This window comes from Pan paniscus, chromosome 2 (genome assembly GCF_029289425.2).
Source record: "Pan paniscus chromosome 2, NHGRI_mPanPan1-v2.0_pri, whole genome shotgun sequence".
Taxonomy (NCBI): Eukaryota; Metazoa; Chordata; class Mammalia; order Primates; family Hominidae; genus Pan; species Pan paniscus.
In genome coordinates this window covers 43,354,680-43,377,883 of record NC_085926.1, presented here as the reverse complement: position 1 = coordinate 43,377,883, position 23,204 = coordinate 43,354,680, and the positions used below count along the sequence as shown (strand labels likewise).

Genomic DNA, 23,204 nt, shown 5'->3' with positions numbered 1-23,204 from the left:
ATTCCTAGAGGTTGGACAAGTTCACTTTTGGCATGTGGGCTAGCCAGTGTGTCTATATGGTAAACCGGAACCCAGCATCATGCCCAATAATGAAACTCCAGAGCATTCCCAGCAATGGCAGAAAATCCATCATCACCACTGACAGCTAGCATTCTTCTAGAGGTACTAACCAAAGCAGTTGTATAAGAGGAAGAGATAAGTTCAAGTAGAAGAGGCAAGATTATCATTACTTGAAAATCAGAGGATTAGGCTGGGTGCAGTGGCTCACACCTGTAATCCCAGCACTTTGGGAGGCTGAGGTGGGTAGATCCCTTGAGCCCAGGAGTTTAAGACCAACCTGGGCAACGTGGTGAAACCCCGTCTCTACAAAAAATACAAAAATTAGCCAGGCATGGTGGTGCACGCCTGTAGTAACAGCTACTTGGGAGGCTGAGCTGGGAGAATTGCTTGAGCCTAGAAGGTCAAGGCTGTAATGAGCCATGATCATGCCACTGCACTCCCGCCTGGGTAACAGAGTGAGACCTTGTCTCAAAAAAAAAAAAAAAGAAAAGAAAATTAGAGGATTATATAGCTAAAAATAAATTATTAAAAATAAAAAAATTTGGTAAGGAAGCAAGTTACAAAGTTTATCTAAAATCGTGTTTCTTTTCACAAGAAATAATCAGTTAGAAAATATTTTTGATGAAAAATTCACATTTACAGAAGAAACCAAAATGTAAAAACTTAGGTGGTGATTTATGGAAACAATATAGATAACTTATAGAACAATTTTTTTAAAACTTTACTGGGATCAAAAGATTCAATCTTGTAAATATCCAATACCAATTCAAATATATCAAAATAAACATCTAAGAATAGCAAGGAAATTTCTGATAAAGAAGAAAAATGGGGACTCTCACTCTGTCAGATATTAAAATGTATTCTGAATAGTACAATTATTAAAATTAAATACATTTTAAATTAGGGAAGAAATGGAAAAATCAGTGGAATAGAGAGCATTGAGTCCATAAATGGGCCCAAATAAAACTGGGGATTTCATTTATGGTAAAAGTGATATTTTATGTCAATGGAAAAAAGAAGGATTATTTGTTACACAGTTTGATGGCAAACAGCTGTTTGGGAAAATTATTATACTGTATTTTAACTCATTCCTTATGAACCTCCCCACCACCACCAAATTCAAGGTTGACAGATTTAAATGTAAAAAATGTAAACCGTAAGAAGTCTATTAAAAGTCTGGGTGTATCTTTTAGTGAGAAATGCCTTCCTAATCAAGACACAAAACCCAAAAATCATTAAAAAAAAAAAAAAAAAGATAAAGTAAAATACATGAAAAATGAAAACTTCTGTATGACAAAAAATAAGCAAACTCAAAAGATAAATTGGACAAACTGGAAAAATATTTTCGTATATAACAAAGTCAATATCTTTAATTCAAAAAATAATTTCCACAAGTCTATAAAAAATGACAGTCCAGTAATGAAAGGAAAGCATATGAAGAGATGCTCAACCTCATTCAAAATTAAAGAAATATAAATTTAAACACCAGTGAAATACCACATTTCGCATGTTCTATTGGATTATGTCATGATAGCCTGTCCTCACTGGATTTGGGAAATGGACATTCTTTTATATATAACTGACAGAAGTGTAAATTGGTTCAGTCTTCCTCGAATTGCAGTTGAATTTAATTTCAATTACTCTCCAACACCAAACAAACCTTACTAGGGTAATGGTTGTGTCTGAAAAGAGTACCAAAATTTAGTCATTGAAACATTTTTATTAGCAAAAATCTGGAGATAACTAAATTCCTCAATAGGAGAATGGTTAAGTAAATTATTGTATATCTATACAATAAAATTCCAGTAACCTGCTTTTTTAAAAAAGATCTGTCTATGCTTGTGCATGCACATACACACTGCCTACATTTTTGCAGCTATTGAATTTATGACTAAAAGATTTTAGGTGTCAGTTTAAAAATGCGTGAGAGGGCATAAAGCATCTAAAAACTTTATGAGGTATGTAAGAAAAAAAGCTGAATGTACAGCCTTGTCTCTGGAAGAGTTTTAGTTAATCAGATTTCTCCATTGATTGCATTTCTGGTGACATTTTGTAGATGGGGGCAGGCAACTTCCTGGCTGGTGCATACATATCTTAACTCCAGGTCAAGGAAGAATCATGCTTCATGTTACTCAGGATTTCGTGGTATATCTATACAGTAAATTTTATGGTCTGTATATACCATAAAATTCCATGAATTTGCTTTTTTAAAAAAGATCTTTTGAAAAAATCACTCAGGATTTCATGTTACTACTTGTTTGTCTAAAAAGGAAAGGATTCTTCTGAGAGAATGAAATTATACCTCATTCCCTATGAACCTCCCTCACCACCACCAAATTCAACATATTATTAGTATGTCTCATGTTACTAAATACATTTACCTAAAACTCCAAATGCAGGACTGTTATATTTGCCATTGAGGGTGTCATGGATATGTGTTTACTATGGATATGGCTAAATGACCTCTCAAGTCATCTTAGCTCTTAGATTCCCATATCTTCAGGTACACTTTACCTGACAGTGAGACAAAGCTCTAATTCCAAATTTATTTATGCTCATCTTCTTTGAGAAATGAAACACTGACCAAAATCCTCTCTCATACAAGTTGAGTATCCCTTATCCAAAGTGCTTAGGACCAGAAGTGTTTTAGATTTTGGATTTTTTTTTTCAGATTTTTGAATAGTTGCATTGTATTTACTGCTGAGCCTTCCTAATGGGAAAATCTGAAATCTGAAATGCTTCAATGACTTTTTTTTTTTTTTTTTTTTTTTTTGGCATTCACAAAGTTTCAGGATTTTGGGGTATTTCAGATTTTCAGATTAGGGATGCTCAACCTGTATTACTTAAAAAGAAGAAGAAAAATCTAAAAGATGTTATGTCTCTTTGAGATTTTTTTCCCCTGAGGACATAGATCTGATTCTCTCATTAAAACCACCTTGTAAGAAAAGGTGATTCTGAAGGGACAGATGTCTAACAGGTTCCATCCAGTATACTTATTGAATGCTTTCTAATAGAACGTTCATAGCTTGCCCTGAAGGTGATTTTTAAATTTGTACATGTGCAGCTCTAATGTCTCTGATCCATCAAGTGGGCAGACAGCAATGATGAGTGTTGTCAGGCTCTCTTAGGGCCTTGCAAACCCAGAAGAAGTATTCTCCCTCCCTGTCTCCACTAAATTTTTTTCTTTTAATTATCAATCTGAGAATTAAAGGTTCAGGGTTGGCTGGGTGTGGTGGCTCACGCCTGTAATCCGAGCACTTTGGGAGACCAAGGTGGGTGGATCAGTTGAGGTCAGGAGTTCGAGACCAGCCCAGCCAACATGGTGAAACCTTGTCTCTACTAAAAATACAAAAATTAGCTGGGTATGGTGGCACACACCTGTAATCCCAGCTACTCGGGAGGCTGAGGCACGAGAATCGCTTGAATCTCGAAGGTGGAGGTTGCAGTGAGCCAAGATCACGCCTCTGCACTCCAGGCTGAGTGACAGAGTGAGACTCTGTCTCAAAAAAAAAAAGTTTCAGGGTAAAAGTTGGACCAAAGATATCGTATGTAACAACCGCCTCTCACTCTCTTTTGCTGACTCAAGGCTTTGCTGCATGGTTGACACTGCTACATGGGCCACCCAAGTTTATGCCACCAACCAGGAGAGACAAACATTTTCATCACAATTCCTGTTTAGTCTCACTGCCCAGGAGGTCCTATAAGGTACAAAAGGTTACCTCCTTTTCAGAAACTCAAAAAATTAACTGGCCATGACTTCAGTTTACTTGCTGAACTAGTGCCATTTCTAGGATGGAGAATAGGTTTCTCATTTTTCTTTAATCTGACATTTAACTATCTGCTTTGTAACTATGAGTAGCCTCAACTCACTGGGCTCCTCCCACGTAACAAAAGCAGAGAGAGCTTCTGTCAGGTAACCTGGTCAGTTTGTGGGACCAGATCAGAAATTGAGTTATTGAAAACATATTTGGGTGAAGTCTCACTATTAAGTGACCAGACATTGATAGTAAGCTTATCAGTAGAAATTATTACTTATGGATAGTTATTATGTTTAATTTATACCTTAATTGCTACTTTTCAACTCAAGTCTCATTTTATGGGCAAAATATGATTGAGAAATTTGACAGTCCTTAAATAGGGTTGTGCATTTTACATGTAAACCCTTGTGAAAAACACATGTACTTAGACCCTATGCCCTGAAGATTCTTCTTCCCTAAATCGAAGGTGGCGCCCAGGGACTTACATTTTTTTTTAAAATGCTCCTGTGTCTCCACCCCACTTTTATCAATCCCCACCCCCCAGCAAAAATAGATTCCCAAGCATGGCCAGGTGAGTGCCAAGAACAAGCAAGTTTGAGGCCACCTTGTGCCACCTGTGGACAAGTCAGGTGGCCTCTTCGCACCTCAGTTTTTTATTTTTATATATTTTTTTTTCATAAAATGAAAGACTGGATTCCCCAGTCTATAGGAAGGCCCAAGAAATCTCCTTTTTAAACCAGCACATCAAGTGATTCTAATGCAGGGTCCTTGGATCCCATTTGGAGACGTGCTCTGTGGATTCAGCGATTCTTCTCAGCTTGTGACAGGAGGAGTGGTGGTGGATTGCTGAAATGAATGTGGGAAGGAAATGTACTGAAAACAGATCTTTTTTGGTATCAAATAGGAAGCTGTGTGTGTTTCTAAATATATAGGCAAATTAGACATACTTGAAGGTGGGAGGCAAACTGAGGAAAATAAAATAGTTTACTTTGCATAGGGCATTTTCAAATGATTAGGCTTTATTTGGCTGAAACCTTTACAAAGAATTGTAGACAGTAAATATCATCCTAGTGATGCCCTTTTATTTCTCTTCAAATTGATTTATTCATCTCTCAGTCATTTTAAGATCCAATTAAAAATAGAAAGGATTCTAATGCAGGAACCATTTGATAACTCCGTGGCCTGGAGCACAAGGACAACATCCACTTAACCTGCTTCTGGGCAGTCAGCCCTCCTGGGAGCCCAGAACACACACAGAAGCCAGGGAGCAGGGCTGGCTGCCTAGAGCCTTTGAGAAAGAAAACAGCCTCAGGAATCAGTTAAATGAACAAGAGAAGGACTTTAAGGAGACACTACTAATTATAGCTCTCAGGGGCCTCAAATTAGGTGTAGGACCCTTAACTAGACAGGCCAACTGGGCCAGGCCTTATCAAATAATGTCTTTGTTTTTTAGAGTTAAGTGTATTTAAATTAAGTTATGTTAATGGAAAAACCAAACTCTGTAAGATATTTAAAGAGGTTTATTCTAAGCCAATATGAGTGACCATAGTCCCAGGGAACAGTCTCGAGGTCCTGAGAAAGTGCCCAAGGCAGTCAGGTTACAGTTTGGCTTCATTATGCATTTTAGCGAGACAGAAGTTACAGAGAAAGACATAAATAAATACATGTGAGGTATACATTGATGCGATGTGAAAGGTGTGGAGGCGGGGGAGGGATGGGCTTACAGGTCATAGGTGGATTCAAATTGGCAATTGGTTGAAAGAGTCAAGCTTTGTCTAAAGACCTGGAGGCAGTAGAAGGAAATGCCTGAGTTAAGATAAAGGGGTTTGTGGAAGCCAAGGTTCTTGTTGGGTAGATGGTAGCACCCTTCAGAGGGGATACATGGTAAATGTTTCTTCAGACCTTAAGAGGTATCAGACTCTTGGTTCATCTCTCCTAGATCCAGGAAAGGACTGGCTGTATTAATGGATATTCTCTACAGACGCAGATTTCCCCCACAAGAGATAGTATTGTGGAACCATTTCAAAATACGTCAAAGAAATATATTGTGGGGTAAAATATTTGATTTCCTTTGGGGTCTGCTATCTGTCATGTGATGCTGTACTGCAGCCAGGTTGCAATTTGTTATCTTACTGCCACAAAGGGTCTGTTTTGACAGTCTAATGATCTCTATTTTAATGTTAATGCTGGTGGTGGTCATTTGTACCTAAACTCCAAAAGGGAGAATGTATAATGAGGCCTGCCAGCCTCCCTGTCATGGCTGAGAATTCAGCTTTCCAGGTTTCTCTGAGGTCCCTTTGGCCCAGGGGAGGGGGTCCGTTCTGTTAGTTGAGCAGCTTAGGATTTTATTTTTGGTTTATATTTAAGTATTCAGTGTTAAATTAGGTTAAATGTTAACCTAATTTAATAGGTTTTTTTCAACATTTCATAAGAACTTCTGAACTTCTTCCCCCCGCTCCATTTGTGCTCTCAAGTTAAGGTAAATAGAGGCTGGGCACAGTGGCTCATGTCTGTAATCCTAGCACTTTAGGAGACCAAGGCAGACAGATAGCTTGAGACCAGCCTGGGCAACATGGCAAGACCTCATCTCTATTTAAAAAAAAAAAAAAAAAAAAAGTTACAGTAAATACATAAGCATTTTTAATGGAAACTGTAAAATTTTACAGCCTAGAATTAAGGTGCTAAAGTATTTGACTGTTGAATAGGTAATCACATATTAATCTGCCAACATCTAGTTCAGAATGAAATGTTAAATCCAAATACAGAATTAGCCTCTAACAAAGCCAATAGCCACAGTCCTTAGGAAGGGGTGGTCTACTTCCTGGGGCCCCAAGTCAGGTCTAGGCCCAGTAAAAAGTACCAAAGTTTATGGTATATCTATCATTTGGGTGGCCTGTCTGAGCCTGCCTCTCCCTTTCTTCTTTCACTGGAAGGTTTGTCTTCCAGCCCTGTCACCACCCAAAGGGTTCATTTCGCCCGCTGCCCAGATAGAGCCAATTTATCAAGACAGGAGAATTGCACTAGAGAACTAGTTTAATTCATGCAGAGCAGGTTGAACATGAGAGCAGTTTTATTATTACTCAAATCAGTCTCCCCAAAAATTCAGACTAGAGTTTTTCAAGGATAGTTTGGTGGGTAGGGGGCCAGGGAATGGGGAGTACCGACTAATTGGATCAGAGGTGAAATCACAGTGAGTCAAAGCTGTCTTCTTCAGCTGAGTCAGTTCCTGGGTGAGGGCCACAGGACTGGTTGGTGAATCTGGTGGAGCCATCAGTCCTCAGAAATGCAAAAACTGGAAAAGACATCTTAAAAGACCGATCTTAGATTCTACATGTTATCTGCAGGAGTAACTGGGGAAGTTGCAAGTCTTGTGGCTAATTTGTTAGTTTTATAAAGGTGGTCTGGCTCCCAGGCAAGAAAGGAGTTTGTTTCAGGAAAGGACTGTTAATCATCTTTGTTTCAAAGTTAAACTATAAACTAAGTTTCTTCCAAAGTTAGTTCGGCCTTTGCCTAGGAATGAGCAAGGGCAGCTAGCTTAGAGGTTGGAAGCAAGATGGAGTTGGTTAGATCAGATCCCTTTCAGTGTCATAACTTTCTCACTGTTAATGATTTTTGCAAAGGAGGTTTCAGCCCTGTGTAGCTGCAGAGAAGTGACTTGACCTTCCTGTATTAGAGTCCCCCCAACACTCAAATGGGGCAAAGTCAGAATGAGGCTGGAATGAGGCAATGTGAGTAAGACCCATTATGGAGCAGTGTGTTGGGGGAATGAGGATGATGAGGGAGGAGGAGGACCACCTCATGCATTTGCTGGGTGAACCCAGCAAGGAATTCTAGGATAAAATGGTACCGTAACATCAGATTTGCCTGCAGAGTCAGAATTCTACCTTTGTGGCAATCCCACCTATTTTCATGACCTAACACAGCTGGGCTGTAAAAACAATGAGGTAGTAACAGCTGACATGTAGTGTGTGAGAACATGAGCCAGGCACTGTTCTAAACCTTTTGCATGTGCCAGTGTCTCTTCAGAACAGCTCTCCACGGTAGGGTCTGTTAGCCATTTGCAGGTAATTTTTTGCACAGTAAATTTCTCTCCAATTGATAAAATGATAACCTCCTTTAAAGATGATTAATGCACAAATAAATACTGGCTCCTTTGCACCTTTTGGGTCTAGCAAGATTCCCAAGCACTCCTACTTTGTAACTCTGACCACCAGTATACCTGCCCTCTGCAGTCAGCTTCACAGACCCCACCTCCTGGAGAAAGCCTTCTTCCCATTGTGTAACAGGAGCCTGGTGCCCATTTCTGTTCATTTGCCCCACTATAGTTTGTTCTGTTTCAGTCTCCCTTGTGAGCTGCGAGGTCCCCGAGGGCCAGGTGATGACTCACTCACTGCTGAGTCCCCTCACCCAGCATAGGGCCTGGTGCCCAATAGACTCTGAATAAATATCCACTTAATCAAACTGAGTTTGTTGACTCACATGTAATTCACAAGCCAATATATTAAATAAATAAGGACAAATGATGTCCTTGGACAAAAAAAGAAGAGTCTTAAAATAGATACTCTGGCAGAAATGGAAACAGGTCATGTGCCTTTCTGGGATCACTGGGGAAGAGAATGCATTCTGAAGAATTGTATGTGGACACTTTAGAAGGACCACAAACCTTGCCTTGATAAAGCTCAAATCCTTTTTTTTTTTTCCAAAAAAAATCTGACTGTGGTTGACATCAGTAACAAGAGTAGCTCCCCAAGATTGTAAAATAACCCCAAATCACGCAAGAAAGAATTCTAAAATAGTTTGTACTTTGCACTTGTACTTGTTAGCTAGAAAACTAATTCAGGCTCTGGAGCAATCCTCCTTTTATCACTGATGGGTAGACTTTTTCCTCCTGTATTTTATGTTTTCACTAGAGAAAAATTTCTTTAAAGTGCACAGAGGCATCCAGACAGTAAAATAAAACTACAGCTCTTCTGATCGTTGTCTTCCTCAGTAAACAATGTATGTAAGTGACTACTTATCTCATTGGTTTTCTAAGCAAACTGTAAAATTTATATATCTTAATATTCCCTGTAGATGTGAGAAACATGGCCAAATCATAGGCATATTTATTTTTTCTTATGAAAACTACTGAATAGGCTGTGAAATGGAATAAAATTTACCATTTTTCAAGTCACCCCATTGATAGATTGGAAGCAATGTGGTAAGAGGGGGCCTGGAGGCACAGGTCCATTCCACAGAGAAAGGCCTTGGGGCCACTATGCTGTAGAAGTGATGGCTGTGTGCTTGGGACCATTTTCACAGATGTCATTCAAATGTATTTGCATTGGTAAAGAAAAAACTTGCCTCATAATAAATTCTAGAGATTTCAGAATGCTTAAAACTATATTTAAAAACAACAAAAAAGGGTGGGCGCGGTGGCTAACACCTGTAATCCCAGCACTTTGGGAGGCTGAGGCAGGCGGACCACAAGGTCAGGAGTTTGAGACCAGCCTGACCAACATGGTGAAACCCCGTCTCTACTGAAAATACAAAAATTAGCCAGACATGGTGGCACGCACCTGTAATCCCAGCTACTCAGGAGTCTGAGGCAGGAGAGTCGCTTGAACCCGTGAGGCAGAGGTTGCAATGAGCTGAGATCTCACCACTGCACTCCAGCCTGGGCGACAGAGCGAGACTCCATCTCAAAAAACAACAATAGCAACAACAACAAAAAAGATGTATTCTTTTTTAAAGTTAGAGTTCCAATCTCATATTCTGTATTAGATTAATAATTGCATTGCCATGATGGTCAACATATGGGAGAGCAGCTCTTCTTTTGCAGGTAAATGCCTAGGATTGGCTTATGTATCCATTTATTTACTTTTTATTAAATATTTTAGGAAATTAAAAGATTATACTGTTAGATGAAAAAGTTATGAAGAGGGAGGTAGAGATTTTATGTTACACGTATTTTATCACAATAAAAAACTTTTTTTTTTGGAGACATGGTCTTACTCTTGTCACTCAGGCTGGAGTGCAGTGGCACGATCACAGCTCACTACAGCCTTGACCTTCCAGGCTCAAACAATCCTGCTTCCTCAGCCTACCAAGTAGCTGGAACTACCAGTGTTAGCCACCACACCTGGCTAATATTTTGTATTTTTCTGTATATTTATAGTAGAGACAGGGTCTTGCCATGTTGCCCAGGCTGGTTTCGAACTCCTGGGCTCAAGTGATCTGCCCACCTGGGCCTCCTAAAGTGCTGGGATTACAGGTATGAGCCACCATGCCCAGTTCTTTTCTTTTCTTTATTTTTTGAGACAGGATGTCACTTTGTCACCCAGGCTGGAATGCAGTGGAATGCATGCTCACTGCAGCCTCGACCTCCCAGGCTCAAATGATCTTCCTGCCTCAGTCCCCCGAGTAGCTAGGACTATAGGTGTGCACCACCATGCCCAGCTAATTATTATTTTTATTTTTTGTAGAAACAAAGTTTCACCATGTTCCCCAGGCTGGTCTAGATCTTCTGAGCTCAAGCAATTCACCCACATTGGCCTTCAAAAGTGCTGGGATTACAAGTGTGAGCCACCGCTCCCAGCCCTGGCCAGTTCTTTTCTTGAGACAGTCTTGCTCTGTCATCTACCCTGGAGTGTGGTGGCGCAATCTGGGTTCCCTGCAACTTCCACCTCCTGGGTTCAAGCAATTCTCCCACCTCAGCCTCCCGAGTAGCTGGGACTACAGGTGTGTGCCTCCATGCCCAGCTAATTTTTGTATTTTTAGTAGAGACAGGGTTTCGCCATGTTGGCCACGCTGGTCTCAAACTCTTGACCTCAAGTGATGCATCCATTTTGGCCTCCCAAACTGCTGGGATTACAGGTGTGAGCCACCGTGCTTGGCCCCTGGCCAATTCTTTTTAAAAGATTATACTGTTGGCATCATCGAATTTAAAGATACTGGTCTATGACTACCAGACAAGAAGCTTTTTGGAAGCAGGATTACTCCAGAAATGTAGATTTATAATCGTTGAATGAAATAGTCATTAATTAAGTGAACATCATTAAGGTCAAAGCCCCATCCCTTTGTGCCTTTTTTCAACTATTAAGTGCTAATCCTTTGACTTTGAAATTATCCTCTGTGTGTTATAGTTGGGTATTAGATTCAGGAAACCATTATTAAATATTTAATATACTTTCCTACACCAAAAGTGTAGGAAACCACACTTAAAAAAACAACTTTGTTTTTAATTACTAGTAAACTGCTAAAATAGGAAATTTTTTGTTTACTGTAACAAACAGTATTCCTTTCCTTTCCTTTCTTTTTCCTTTTCTTTTTCTTTGTCTTTTTCCATTGCTTTTGCTTTTTGTTTTTGTTTTTGTTTTTCTTTTTTGAGACAGGGTCTGGCTCTGTTGCCCAGGCTGGAGTACAGTAGCATGTTCACAGCTCACTGCAACCTGCAACCTGCACCTCCTGGGCTCAAGCTATCCTCACACCTCAGCCTCCCGAGTATCTGGGACTACAGGTGTGCGCCACCATGAAGGGCTAATTTTTGTATTTTTTGTAGAGACAGGGTTTCACCATGTTGCCCAGGCTGGTCTCAAACTCCTGGGCTCAAGCAATCCACCCTCCTCAGCCTCTCAAAGTGTTGGGATTACTGGCGTGAGCCACTGTGCCCAGCATATTTTTTACTTGATTTCCAATGCTATAGGATCTCAAGAATATGACTGAATATTATATTATGTAATAAACATAGAGAAACTGGGCTGAAATATATTAGTGATTGATAGGCTAGGAAATTTAGACTTTTAAAGTAAAGCCCTAAGAACAACATGTTTGCTCATTTGTTTCTTTCTCTTAAGAATAGAATGTAGAAAACAAGAAATGTTTGGATTTAAGAACTCTTTTAAATACTACCTAAAGGAAAATAATCACTTCATAAAGAAATAATGCTTATGAGAACATAAATAGTAATATAGTGAACCCATATGTAACTCAAAATGAAAATACAGATATTAAAATTCAGCAACAGCTGGGTGCAGTAGCTCACGCCTGTCATCCCAGCACTTTGGGAGGCCGAGGTGGGTGGATTGTTTGAGGTCAGGAGTTCAAGACCAGCCTGGCCAACATGGTGAAACCCCATCTCTACAAAAATACAAAGAATTAGCCAGCCATGGTGGTGCACAGCTGTAGTCCCAGCTACTGAGGAGGCTGAGGCAGGAGAATTGCTTGAACCCGGGAGGCAGAGGTTGCATTGAGCCAAGATCACACTCCAGCCTGGGCAACAGAGCAAGACTCCATCTCAAAAAAAAAAAAAAATGCAACAAATACTAATTGAATACATCTATGATTGAAACACAAAAATATATCAGAAGTTCTCTGCATCATATAATTGTCCAATGTTAGAGTTGAAAAATTCTATAGAAATGATCTTGTTAGGAATCCTGACTTTACAGATTAAGGAATGGATCTCCAGCTGTTGTTGTCAGCTTCTACGATGTTCTACAGTGATCCCTGCTGCCTAGTATTTATGCCCTTGTGGAGTCCTCTCCCACTTTGTATCTTGATTTTTCTGTGTTATCAGTAGAATACTGTAGAAATGACGTTATGTTTCTTCTGAGGCCAGGTCATTAAACAACATGATGTCTTCTGCCTTCTCCCTCTTGAATCACTCTTCCTCTTGCGAAGCTAGCTGCCATGTTGTGAGGACACTCAGCCAGCCAGTGTAGAAGCCTACAGGACTAGGAACATGGCTTATTGCCAACAACCATGGGAGCAAGTGATCTTGGAAACAGATTCTCTGGGCTAGGAGTTGGCAAACTTTTTCTGTAAAGGGCCAGATAATAAATACTTTAGGCACGTGGGCCATCCAGTCTCTATCACAGCTAATAGTTCTGCTGCTGTAATGCAAAAGCAGTCTTAGACATACGTAAATGAAAGAGCGTGGCTGTGTTCCAGTAAACTTTGTTTACTGAACAGGCTGTAGGCCAGTTTTGGCTTAGGGACCTATTGCCATTCCCTTCTTTAGCCTTAGCTCTAAGCCTTTGAATGACTGCAGTTCCTGCCTACATCCTGACTATAGCTTTGTGAGAGACTCTGAGCCAGAGCCACCCAGCTGCTTCCAAATTCCTGATGCACAGGAAGTGTGAGATAATAAATGCTTGTTCTAAGCCACTAAGTTTTGGGATAATTTGTTACGCAGTAATAGATAACCAATGCATCAACAATCCAGGAATGGAGGCTGGGTGACAGATGAACTGTTTGGCTATGAGTTAATCATTGTTGAAGCCCGGTGATGAGTAAGTTGGGGTTCATTATTCTCTCTACTTTTGTATAATAAAATGGAAAAAGAAAAGGAAATTGGTCACTAAGAAGGATATGTGATTTGTCTAAAATCAGACCTTCAGCACTTTGAAAAAGCCCATGCTGTATACCCAGGTCTCTGGCCCTAAAGTCCCATGTTCTCTTAGCTACCTCTCCCTGCATAAGTAACAACCAATAAAGATCTAGCCCTTTGGCTAAGTTTTCCTTCCAATTCTTTGTTTGTTTGTTTTGGTTTGGTTTTTGTTTTGAGACAGTCTCGCCCTGTCGCCCAGGCTGGAGTGCAATGGCACTGTCTTGGCTCACTGCAACTTCTGCCTCCCAGTTTCGGACGATTCCCCTGCCTCAGCCTCCTGAGTAGCTGGGATTACAGGCACCCGCCACCACCCCCATCTAATTTTTTTATTTTTAGTAGAGATGGAGTTTCACCATGTTGCTCAGGCCGGTCTTTAACTCCTGACCTTGTGATCCACCCGCCTCAGCCTCCCAAAGTGCTGGGATTACAGGCGTGAGCCACTGCGCCCGGCCTTCCTTACAATTCTTTACCACCTTAGTACCTCCAGTTTAACATCCAAGACAATTCTTTGGACTTTGATATCATTGCTGTTATCGAACCATCCTTGAGGCTCTTTAGACCATAGACTATAAGCTTAGAGCTGAGGGAGGGAGCCTTGGTGAGACATGTATGGAATTGAACCTCCATGTGACCTGAAATATAATATTTAACATTTATTTAATTTTGCCATTGATAGAGCACTAGCAGTCCACTATCTTTATTAATCCTCGCACAGCCTATAAGAATAGACCTGTCAGGTCGCAATATAGCAGTTTATGTTTGACTTTAAATAAAAGCACTATTGAAGCAGCTACATTGTGTGGGGTAAATACCTGGGGTTCGTCATCTTGCACCAAGAAAATTTAGGACACGAACACACGCGAGGAGTTTAGGAGTGGAGGTTTAATGGGCAGAATAAAGAGAAAAAAAGAAAGGAAAACAGCTCTCTCTCTAGTAAGAGAGGGGACTTCCGAGAGGAAAAGAGCAACCGGTAGTGGATGCGCCGGACTTTGTAGTCCGGCTTGAGGAGGCAGTGTCTGATTTAAGTAGGGCTCACAGATTGGTTCAGTCAGGTGTGACGTTTACATAGCCGTGGGGAAGGCTGGTCGCCCCACCCTAATGTTATTATGCAAATAAACTTTCCCCTTGGCCAGCGCCATCTTGTCTCCTCCTTACTACACATGTGGTTGGCAGAGAACGGAAGATGGAGCCACCATTTTGAATATGCCTAGTCCCAGGTAGTTCTTTCCTTCTGGCATTCACGCGTGCAAGCTCCCAGCTTGCCTGTCTGTGTCTGCAGCTGGACTTTACAGGCTGCTCTTTGTTAGAAAATGATTTGGAGCTGCTTTTCATTAAAAGGAAAACCTTACTGAGGACTTCTGTACCCTATCTGCCTAAGTAATTTCTTCTTAACTCCTGTATCGCTATGTGAAGGTGCCTAGCACGGCGTTGGGCACATGGGTTCTAAATTAGAGTTTACCTTCCTTTTAAAATCCCATTGAAATTGGAAATGACACCAGAAGGGTTTTTGTTGGCATAAATAAGTTAATGAGGCGATTGTTAGGTACACAGAGTGGATGTTTGAAATAACTCGTCTTTTGATCCATTGCATTGATCAAATGGACTTGCCTCCCCAGAATGGTTGATGATTGACAATAATCTCTAAACTTGGTTGGATTAAGAGGCTGGGAATGGATGGGGGATCCTGTGGATTTTCAGGGTAACCGTGAAATCAGATTTGGTATTGGGTTCTGACTATGTCATGTTTTCTGGGTGTTTAACCAGATGTCCTTGGTAATTCCATTTACAAGTGAGTTAAAATTATGTGAACAAGGCCTCACAAGTAAGTAGTGGGAGAGCAAAAAGCAGAATACCAGACCTGCTAAAATGCCACTGGACTATGAATTTCAGTTGACAAATACATCTTCTCCTCCTCTTCCTTTCAGAATTCTGTTTAATGTTGTATTTTCCTATTAATAAAAATATGGTTGAGAACAAGTGAATTTTCCCCCATAAATTTTTGAGTTTTGTATTTTTATTTTTGATGGCTATTCTTTTAGATAGAATCTACAAGGCAGTTACTATCTGCCAACTAACTGTTATCAAGAGGTATAACTAAACGTTTCATCTCTCTCCCAAACCAGTTTGGAAAGAATCTTGTATTATTTGTTATTAGGAAAATAAATGGATCTCAGGATTCTCCCCAGTTCTTCATCCAAGTTGCTCTAAGCAGTGTATGCGTAGATTTGTAGACACTTTTTGTTTGAATATTTCTGAAAAAAGATAGGCATATTTTAAATTTGCAAGTCTGGTTTTAGTCACAGGCACAAGAGAAAATGAACTGCCAAATGTCTGGAAGATACAGCTCCAACCCCTCTACTTTCATATGTGAGAAATATTGTTTTGATTAGAGATAGAATAAATCCAGGTAGACTTTTTTTTTTTTTTAACTTCTTGGACTGAGTTCACTTTTTAAAATGTCAGTTGTGGAAAGCCATCTTTAACAACATCGGTCTAGGTTATTTAAACTTTATCCAGGATAGCTGTCCACAGATCACTTCTGTGAGAATGATGTGTGATTTAACAATTATAATCAGGGAAACTCGCTAAAGAATTGTCATTTTTTGGCTAGGCACGGTGGCTCATGCCTGTAATCCCAGCACTTTGGGAGGCGGGTGGATCACTTGAGGTCAGGAGTTCGTGAGCAGCCTGGCCAACATGGTGAAACTCTGTCTCTACTAAAAATTCAAAAATTAGCCAGACGTGGTGGTGTGCACCTGTAATCCCAGCTACTTGGGAGGCTGAGGCAGGAGAATTGCTTGAACCCAGGAGGTGGAGGTTGCAGTGAGCCTAGATCATGCCTCTCACTGCACTCCAGCCTGGACGACAGAGCAAGACTACATCTCAAAAAAAAAAAAAAAGAAAGAAAGAAAAAATAAGAACTGTCATTTTTATTCACAGTCTGTACTAAAACATTGGCTTTTGAGTGAAGCATTTTGGTTTGCTGAGGACATAATCAAAATCCACCAGGAGCAGGGTGGGTGTTTTGCGTGTCTTGGTGTTGATAAAATGGCTGTTGGAATCAGGTATACATGTCTTTAAAAACCAGCTTTCACCATTACTAAGTAACCTTGGGCAAGTTACCAAACCTCTCAGCCTCAGTTTCTTCCTCTGTAAAATGGGCACAGCCGGGCACGGTGGCTTACACCTGTAATCCCAGCACTTGAGGAGGCCAAGGCGGGCGATCACTTGAGGTCAGGAGTTCAAGACCAGCCTGGCCAGCATGGTGAAACCCCATTTCCACTAAAAATAGAAAATAATGAGCCGTGTGTGGTGGTGCATGCCTGTAATCCCAGCTACTCAGGAGGCTCAGGCACGAGAATCTCTTGAACCCAGGAGGTGGAGGTTGCAGTGAGCCGAGATCATGCCACTGCACTGCAGCCTGGGTGACAGAGTAAGACCCTGTCTCAAAAAAAAAAAAAAAAAAGGCACAATGACAGGAACAACCATACAGGGTGAGGAAGTAGTTAGGCCCAGGTCATTGACTCTAAGTCTGTGGCTTTTCCACCATATCAATTAGGAAGATGCAGAATGAACAGAGCACATGGGTATAAGTAACACAAAATTCTTAATTGAGTGTAACAAAGAAATTGTGGACCATCAGGATATAAAATATTTCCATGCTTAGAGATGGATGGTTTTAATACTCCATTCTTAGAGATCTTCCAGAAAAGAAGAAACCACTTTCTTTGGAAAATTACGTGCTTTCTGGCAAGAAGCAGTCTCAGATCCCTCCCAAACCTGTGAGTCCTTAAAAATATTTACTATCCCACTGTATTTTAACCAAAAACAGGTCGTTTTGAAAGGCTAATTAGCCAAAACTAATTTGGATTTTAAATGAATTTCTGGAAATGAAGAGTGGTATCAGGTCACCGAGCAGTAGCCTTCCTTCAAAAATTATGAGACTCCTGTTGGATATCTCTTTTGGGGCTCAAGCTTGAAAGATAAATTTACTCTTTTCGTGCCAGAATACACTGAGCAGTTGATTTGAAATAAATCAGAACATAGAGTTTCTAATAATATTAATAATATTAAACATATAGAATTGAGCTGCAAGTATAGTATCTTGTCTGTGTATCAGTCACTATTCCTTTTCTCTTTGCTGCTCTCTCCCCATTTTCGTCTTCTTTTTTTTCTGTTTTTCTGAAAGGGAAAAGGACTAACTGCACAGAGTAGCCATTGTTTGAACTGATGTTATCTGAACGCCCTTCTTTTTGTGTGTGTGCTTGTGTTACTATTTGTTTTCTTCATTTCCTTTTAGCAAAATATCCTGCCTTTTCTTCTGTTTATCTTTGCTGATGCTCATGCATCCTTTCTTTATTCTGGTGGTTCTATCTTCCAATCTTCAAAGCTCTTGTCTCAAACCCTTCCTTGGAAAGGTCTTGGTCCTTGTGGTCTGTGCTGTTAGCCAGAATTCCTGCCTGGGAAGCTGTGTGTGGAGGATGACTTCTCTCATGAAGGCTGCCTTCTCTTGTGGGGAGGCAGGGGGAGATGGACCTGAGAGAGCCCTTCTAGTGCAGCTGACTGTGGTGGGGCCTGTGAGACATGCAGGCTACTTTCCTGGTAACAGCAGGCAAGGTGAAAATAGATCTAATCCAGATCCTGTTACGGATTCAGCCCTGCAGTCAATTTGTCACTGTTCTCTGAAGAAAAGGGTCTGCCCCTGTTGATGATCATAAACTAACTCACTTTTAAATGTTGACATACTAGATGGCTGTGTTAGGCTGTTCTTGGATTGCTGTAAGGAAATACCTGAGACTGGTTAATTTATAAAGAAAAGAGGTTTAATTGGCTCATGGTTCTGCAGGCTACACAGGAAGCATGGTGTTGGCTTCTGGGGAGGCCTGAAGGACCTTTTACTCTTGGGTGAAGGTGAAGCAGGAACAGGCATCTTATATGGCAGAAGCAGGACTGAGAGGGAGGGGGAGGTGCTACACACTTTGAAACAACCAGATCTTGTGAGAATGAACTGTCAGGAGGACAGCACCGAGCCATTAGGGATGGTGCTAAACCATTCATGAGAAATCTACCCCCATGATCCAGACACCCCCCACCAGGATTACAATTCAATATAAGATTTGAGTAGGGACAAATAACCAAACTATATCAATGGCAAACAAGGAGTCGCTCTTAAATTGAACTAGAATCAAAAAGTAAATGCAGCCTGGGGAAGAGAGAACTTCTCTCCATTCTCTCCTGTGGCCTCTTCCATAGACACAGGCAGAGAGAAGTAAAAAGTAGGATGAGAAGAAACAGGAAGAGAGAGTAGAGGATGACAGAGCTTTGAGAAGCAGAACTGTTTCCTGCCACATAGAGATTGTTTTTTCTACTTTGTGATTTTTTTTGAAATGGAATCTTGCTTTGTTGCCCAGGCTGGAGTGCAAGTGGGGCAACCTTGGCTCACTGCAACCTCCGCCTCCTGGGTTCATGTGATTCTCCTGCCTTGTCCTCCTGAGTAGCTGGGACTACAGGCGTGTGCCACCATGCCTGGCTAATTTTTGTGGTTTTAGTACAGGCGGGGTTTCACCATGTCGGCCAGGCTGGTCTCCAACTCCTGACCTCAAGTGATCCTCCTGCCTCGGCCTCCCAAAGTGCTGGGATTACAGGCGTGAGCCACGGTGCCCAGCCACATCGAGATTGTTTTATCTCCAAATACAGGCTCTTATATTGCTCTACCATAGAGAAGATTTTTTTTTGAGATCATAGCACACATGCTTTCCATTGTTCAAACAAGACAGGGAATACAGAGTTTGTTTCTTTCATTTGATCAAAAAAGAATGACTGTGAACGAGAAGTTATGTCAAAGATTTAGGCAGCCCTACCTATGGAGATGAGCAGTTGCTTCGGAAGTGCCAGGGCGCACTCTGGAATGGGAACAGCTTTGCAGGGTTGATAGAGGAAGTGTGAGAATGTGCCAGAGCAGCTGGCCCGGTGCAGTGCAGGCAACGGTGTGTTCAGCCACCCTCAGAGTGGGCACCTGGGATGGTCAACAGCCACAGGTCTTGGCAGTTATCTCTAGTCCCCTCCTTTTCCTCATTCTCCTAAAACCGACTGCATCGGCATTCCTGATCTGCCTCTGATATCAACACTTTGTCCCACTGCCCCACACACGCCTGTCAAGCCCTGTGTGCTTGGTCAGGGGGTGGTTAAGGGGTACCAAGCTAGCATCATTGTAGGAGAGGGCAGAGGGGGTTTGATTTTCACTTTTGGTTGAAGACCTGGCTGTTTTCTATTCCTAGCTTCAGGAATCTTATTTGAGCCATCAAATGTCCATTTATAACTATCCAGATACCCTTATTATTTGGACTTGTCAGTTTAAAATAATATATATATATATAATATATTTACAAATATATAAAATATGTAAATATATATTATATATATATATATGTTTTTTTTAACTTCTCCTTTGTGATACTTAGGCCCTATCCTATCCACAGGCACAGGGAGCTCAAATCAAACAGCTTAACTGTAGAGAGAGGAAAAAAACTAAGTCTTTGTGAGTTAATTACATCCTAACCAGTGACAGTCTCAGAAAGAAATGGTTGGTTAGCACACAGCTATTCCGCCTGAAACTAATTTCTCTGCAAAACAGTAGCTCCAAAATGCAGTTGTTCCTGAGCCCCAAAATACAGACTGAGGCATTTTTAGATGGCCCTACATTGGACTTGAAACCATCTGCTTTTTTGTAGCTAAAGTATGAATTTTCCATTGTTGTAAGCACCATGACAATGGCATCATTCCAGAGAGAGAAGCAGCACCATGGAGCCCTGTGGAAGGACTCCTGCCAGCCCTGCTCTGAGAGGCACTTCAGCTTCATTTCCATTGATTTGATTAAAGGACAAAGAACCAAAGAAAAATATAGTGTCTATTCAGAATTGAGCTCCACTCTCCTAATATTCTCTTGGGCTTCTGAAGGATTAAATCTCACTTCATCTGCTTCTATTGAGTACCCATTTACGTTATGTCTCTCAAAGAGTAATTAGCCCTCAGCTGCAAAATAGTTGTCAAAATCAGATGATCTGCTTTTGAAGGGCTGTAAAGAAAATGGGGAGGCAAGTTTCTCTTACAGGAAAATTATGGACCATAAAGATGATATCAAGTATGATATCAGAGTGGGTTGTGCCTTGCTCTGATTCTTAGTGTAGCTTCCAATAAATTCTTGATTAACTTCTTTAATCATACTGTATTTGTGCATGTCCCATTTTCCATGACCAGTTCCTCACAGTGTCACTACATTTATGTATACTAGCAAATCAAAACACATAATGCCTAAGGCTGTAGACATAATTATGGAGGTAATAATTTGGTTTTCAATGCACAAAAAAAGTGTACACATACCAGGGATTTGCTGAAGGACCTTATCATTCTGCTATTATGGAACTTTTCTTATAGGTAAGCCCGTGAGGGAGGTGCTATCTTCTGCTTGCCATGTTACCAGAACTGCAGTCGTTTATTCAGGAATTATCAGAGAAAAGTTATACTTCAGACCACTTAGAATCATATTCTCCATCTGAAAACATTCACAGAAAATCTTATTCATAAATACTGCACTGTATTCAAAGTATATTTTCTCATGCAACTAAATGCCTTGAGCTAGCATGGATTTTCTGAGTGTTCAGTTACATACCCTGAGGCTGAGTAAGTTGGAATGGACTTGGTAATGTTAACTTCTTGCTAGTTACATAAATTGCACCCTGGTTGAAAAGGTATATCCGTGTGTTCTCATGGTTTTTAAGAGCACATCAAAATAGTTTATTATGCTGCAGACTTGGAATGTCTTATTGTTTAAGAAAATATAAACACAGAAAACTCATAATTTTGTAGTCATAAAAGGTTCCATTGCAATCTAGATAATTAAATTCAAATAGTATTGCCTTGCAGAATCAGATACAGGGCCAGTAAGACCAATATCATATTTTAAAACAAACTCTTTAAATGACAGTAATAGGACATTTAAAATCACATAGAAGCCAGGTGTGGTAGGGCGTACCTATAGTCCCAGCTACTTGGGAGGAGGCTGAAGCAAGAGGATCTCTTAAGCCCGGGAATTCAAGGATGCCGTGAGCTATAATTGTACCACTGTACTCCAGCCTGGGTGAGACAGAGAGACTCTGTCTCTAAAAAATAAATAAAATAAATAAAATCACATAGAGAAAATCTTTGCAACAACTTCTTAGTAAAATACAGTTAAACAAAACTTGTACAAAATCCTTGTTCTCTTGTTTTACCTTTCTGTCATCTTATGTTAAATACGGAAGATTTCATAAGGGAAGAAAAAGGTAATCTCACAAAATGTAATACGTTTTATCGTTCATTTTCCAAAGCGATTGGCATGATATCCCATTTCAGTGGGAAGAAACAGTCCCAACTTCTCATTTAACACAAATGAAGGACTCAAATCACTTACATCCTCCTTACAATTTTCTTAAAGTTTGGGTCTTCAGGAATAATACTGCTGAAAAAAGAAAGAACAATATTCAAATGTAATATAAAAAGTCAGAAAAAGTTAAATCCCCTTAAAACGCTTGCATAGACCCTTAGCTTTGATGGTCCTTTTCTTTACACTATATTTTGTTAACACAACATTAACCCCAGATGGGTTGATTGCAGTTTAGTCATGGAATATGCATATGCTTATCATTGGTTATAGTTGTTCTTTTGTTGTTATTATTAAAAGTAACTGGTAAAAATTCATTCCAGTTCTTTGCAGTAATTAACTGTAAGTAACATGAACTGTATTTTATATCTGGATAAACAAGGTTCTGAAAGACATAGACTTGGCTACAGAGGAGTAAGAATAGTGCTTCCTTTTGTTTCTTGTTTCTTTTTCTTTTCTTATTTTTATTGAAACAGGGTCGTTCTGTCACCCAGGCTGGAGTACAGTGGGGCAGTCTTGGCTCACTGCAACCTCCGCTTCCCAGGCTCAAGCGATCCTAGCACCTCACCCCACAAGTAGCTGGGACCAAAGATGCATGCCATGCCCGACTAATTTTTCTATATTTTCTAGAGACTGGGTTTTGCCGTGTTGCCCAGGCTGATCTTGAACACCTGGACTCAAGTGATCCACCCGCCTCGGCCTCCCAAAGTGCTGGAATTACAGGCATGAGCCCATGTGCCCAGACACTTCCTTTTATTTCCTAACGGCACAGCTTCATAGATTCCTTCATTTTCATTTCTGCTCCATGAATGCTGGATTTTTGATTAGGCAGTGGAGGTAGTAGTGGTAGTGATAATGTGTGTGTTTAAATTAATTTTAGGTACTGTTCATGGTTAAGGTACCCTGAAAGCAGGAAAATATTGGTGTTGCACAGATGTCATGACTAGTCAGAAAATACCTAGAGGTACAGCACTTTTTTTTTTGAGACAGGGTTTCTTTTGCCCAGGCTGGAGTGCAGTGGCATGATCTTGACCCACTGCAACCTCTTTCTCCTGGGTTCAAGGTATTCTCCCACCTCAGCCTCCCAAGTAGCTGGGACTACAGGTGCATGCCACCACACCCAGGCTAATCTTGTGTATTTTTAGTAGAGACGGGGTTTCACCATGTTGGCCAGGCTGATCTCGAATTCCTGACCTCAAGTGTTCCACCCGCCTCAGTCTCCCAAAGTGCTGGGATTACAAACGTGAGCCACTGTGCCTGGCCAAGGTAAACACTTTTACACTGTAGTGTTCTATCCTCGAATCACCAGCCAGAAAGTAAAAGTAAAAAGCTGGCAGGAGAGTGATCCTATCCGGAGCTCAGTGCAGGGCATCCACTGCAGTCTCTTCGATGAAGTCAGAGAACACTGAGGCCTCCCAGGTTTCAGATCGCAGGTTTGGCTTCTTCAGTCATCAGACAATCTTTATGCACCTTTTGTGTACTTTGGGCAGTAAGTAAAATGTAAGGCAGTATGAAAGGAGCAGGTCGGGAAGTGAAATATAAGAGCGAGCTGTAAGTTGAAAAACCCATTTTCAAAATCACAATATATGCTGCTGGT

The 23,204-nt window shown here is 40.7% G+C and overlaps 1 protein-coding gene across 12 annotated transcripts in view; it reads left to right on the top strand.

The window, feature by feature from the left end:
• Positions 1–23,204, top strand: part of ANO10 (anoctamin 10) — a 325,599-nt gene that overhangs the window by 260,635 nt on the left and 41,760 nt on the right. The gene's annotated exons all lie outside the window — the stretch shown is intronic.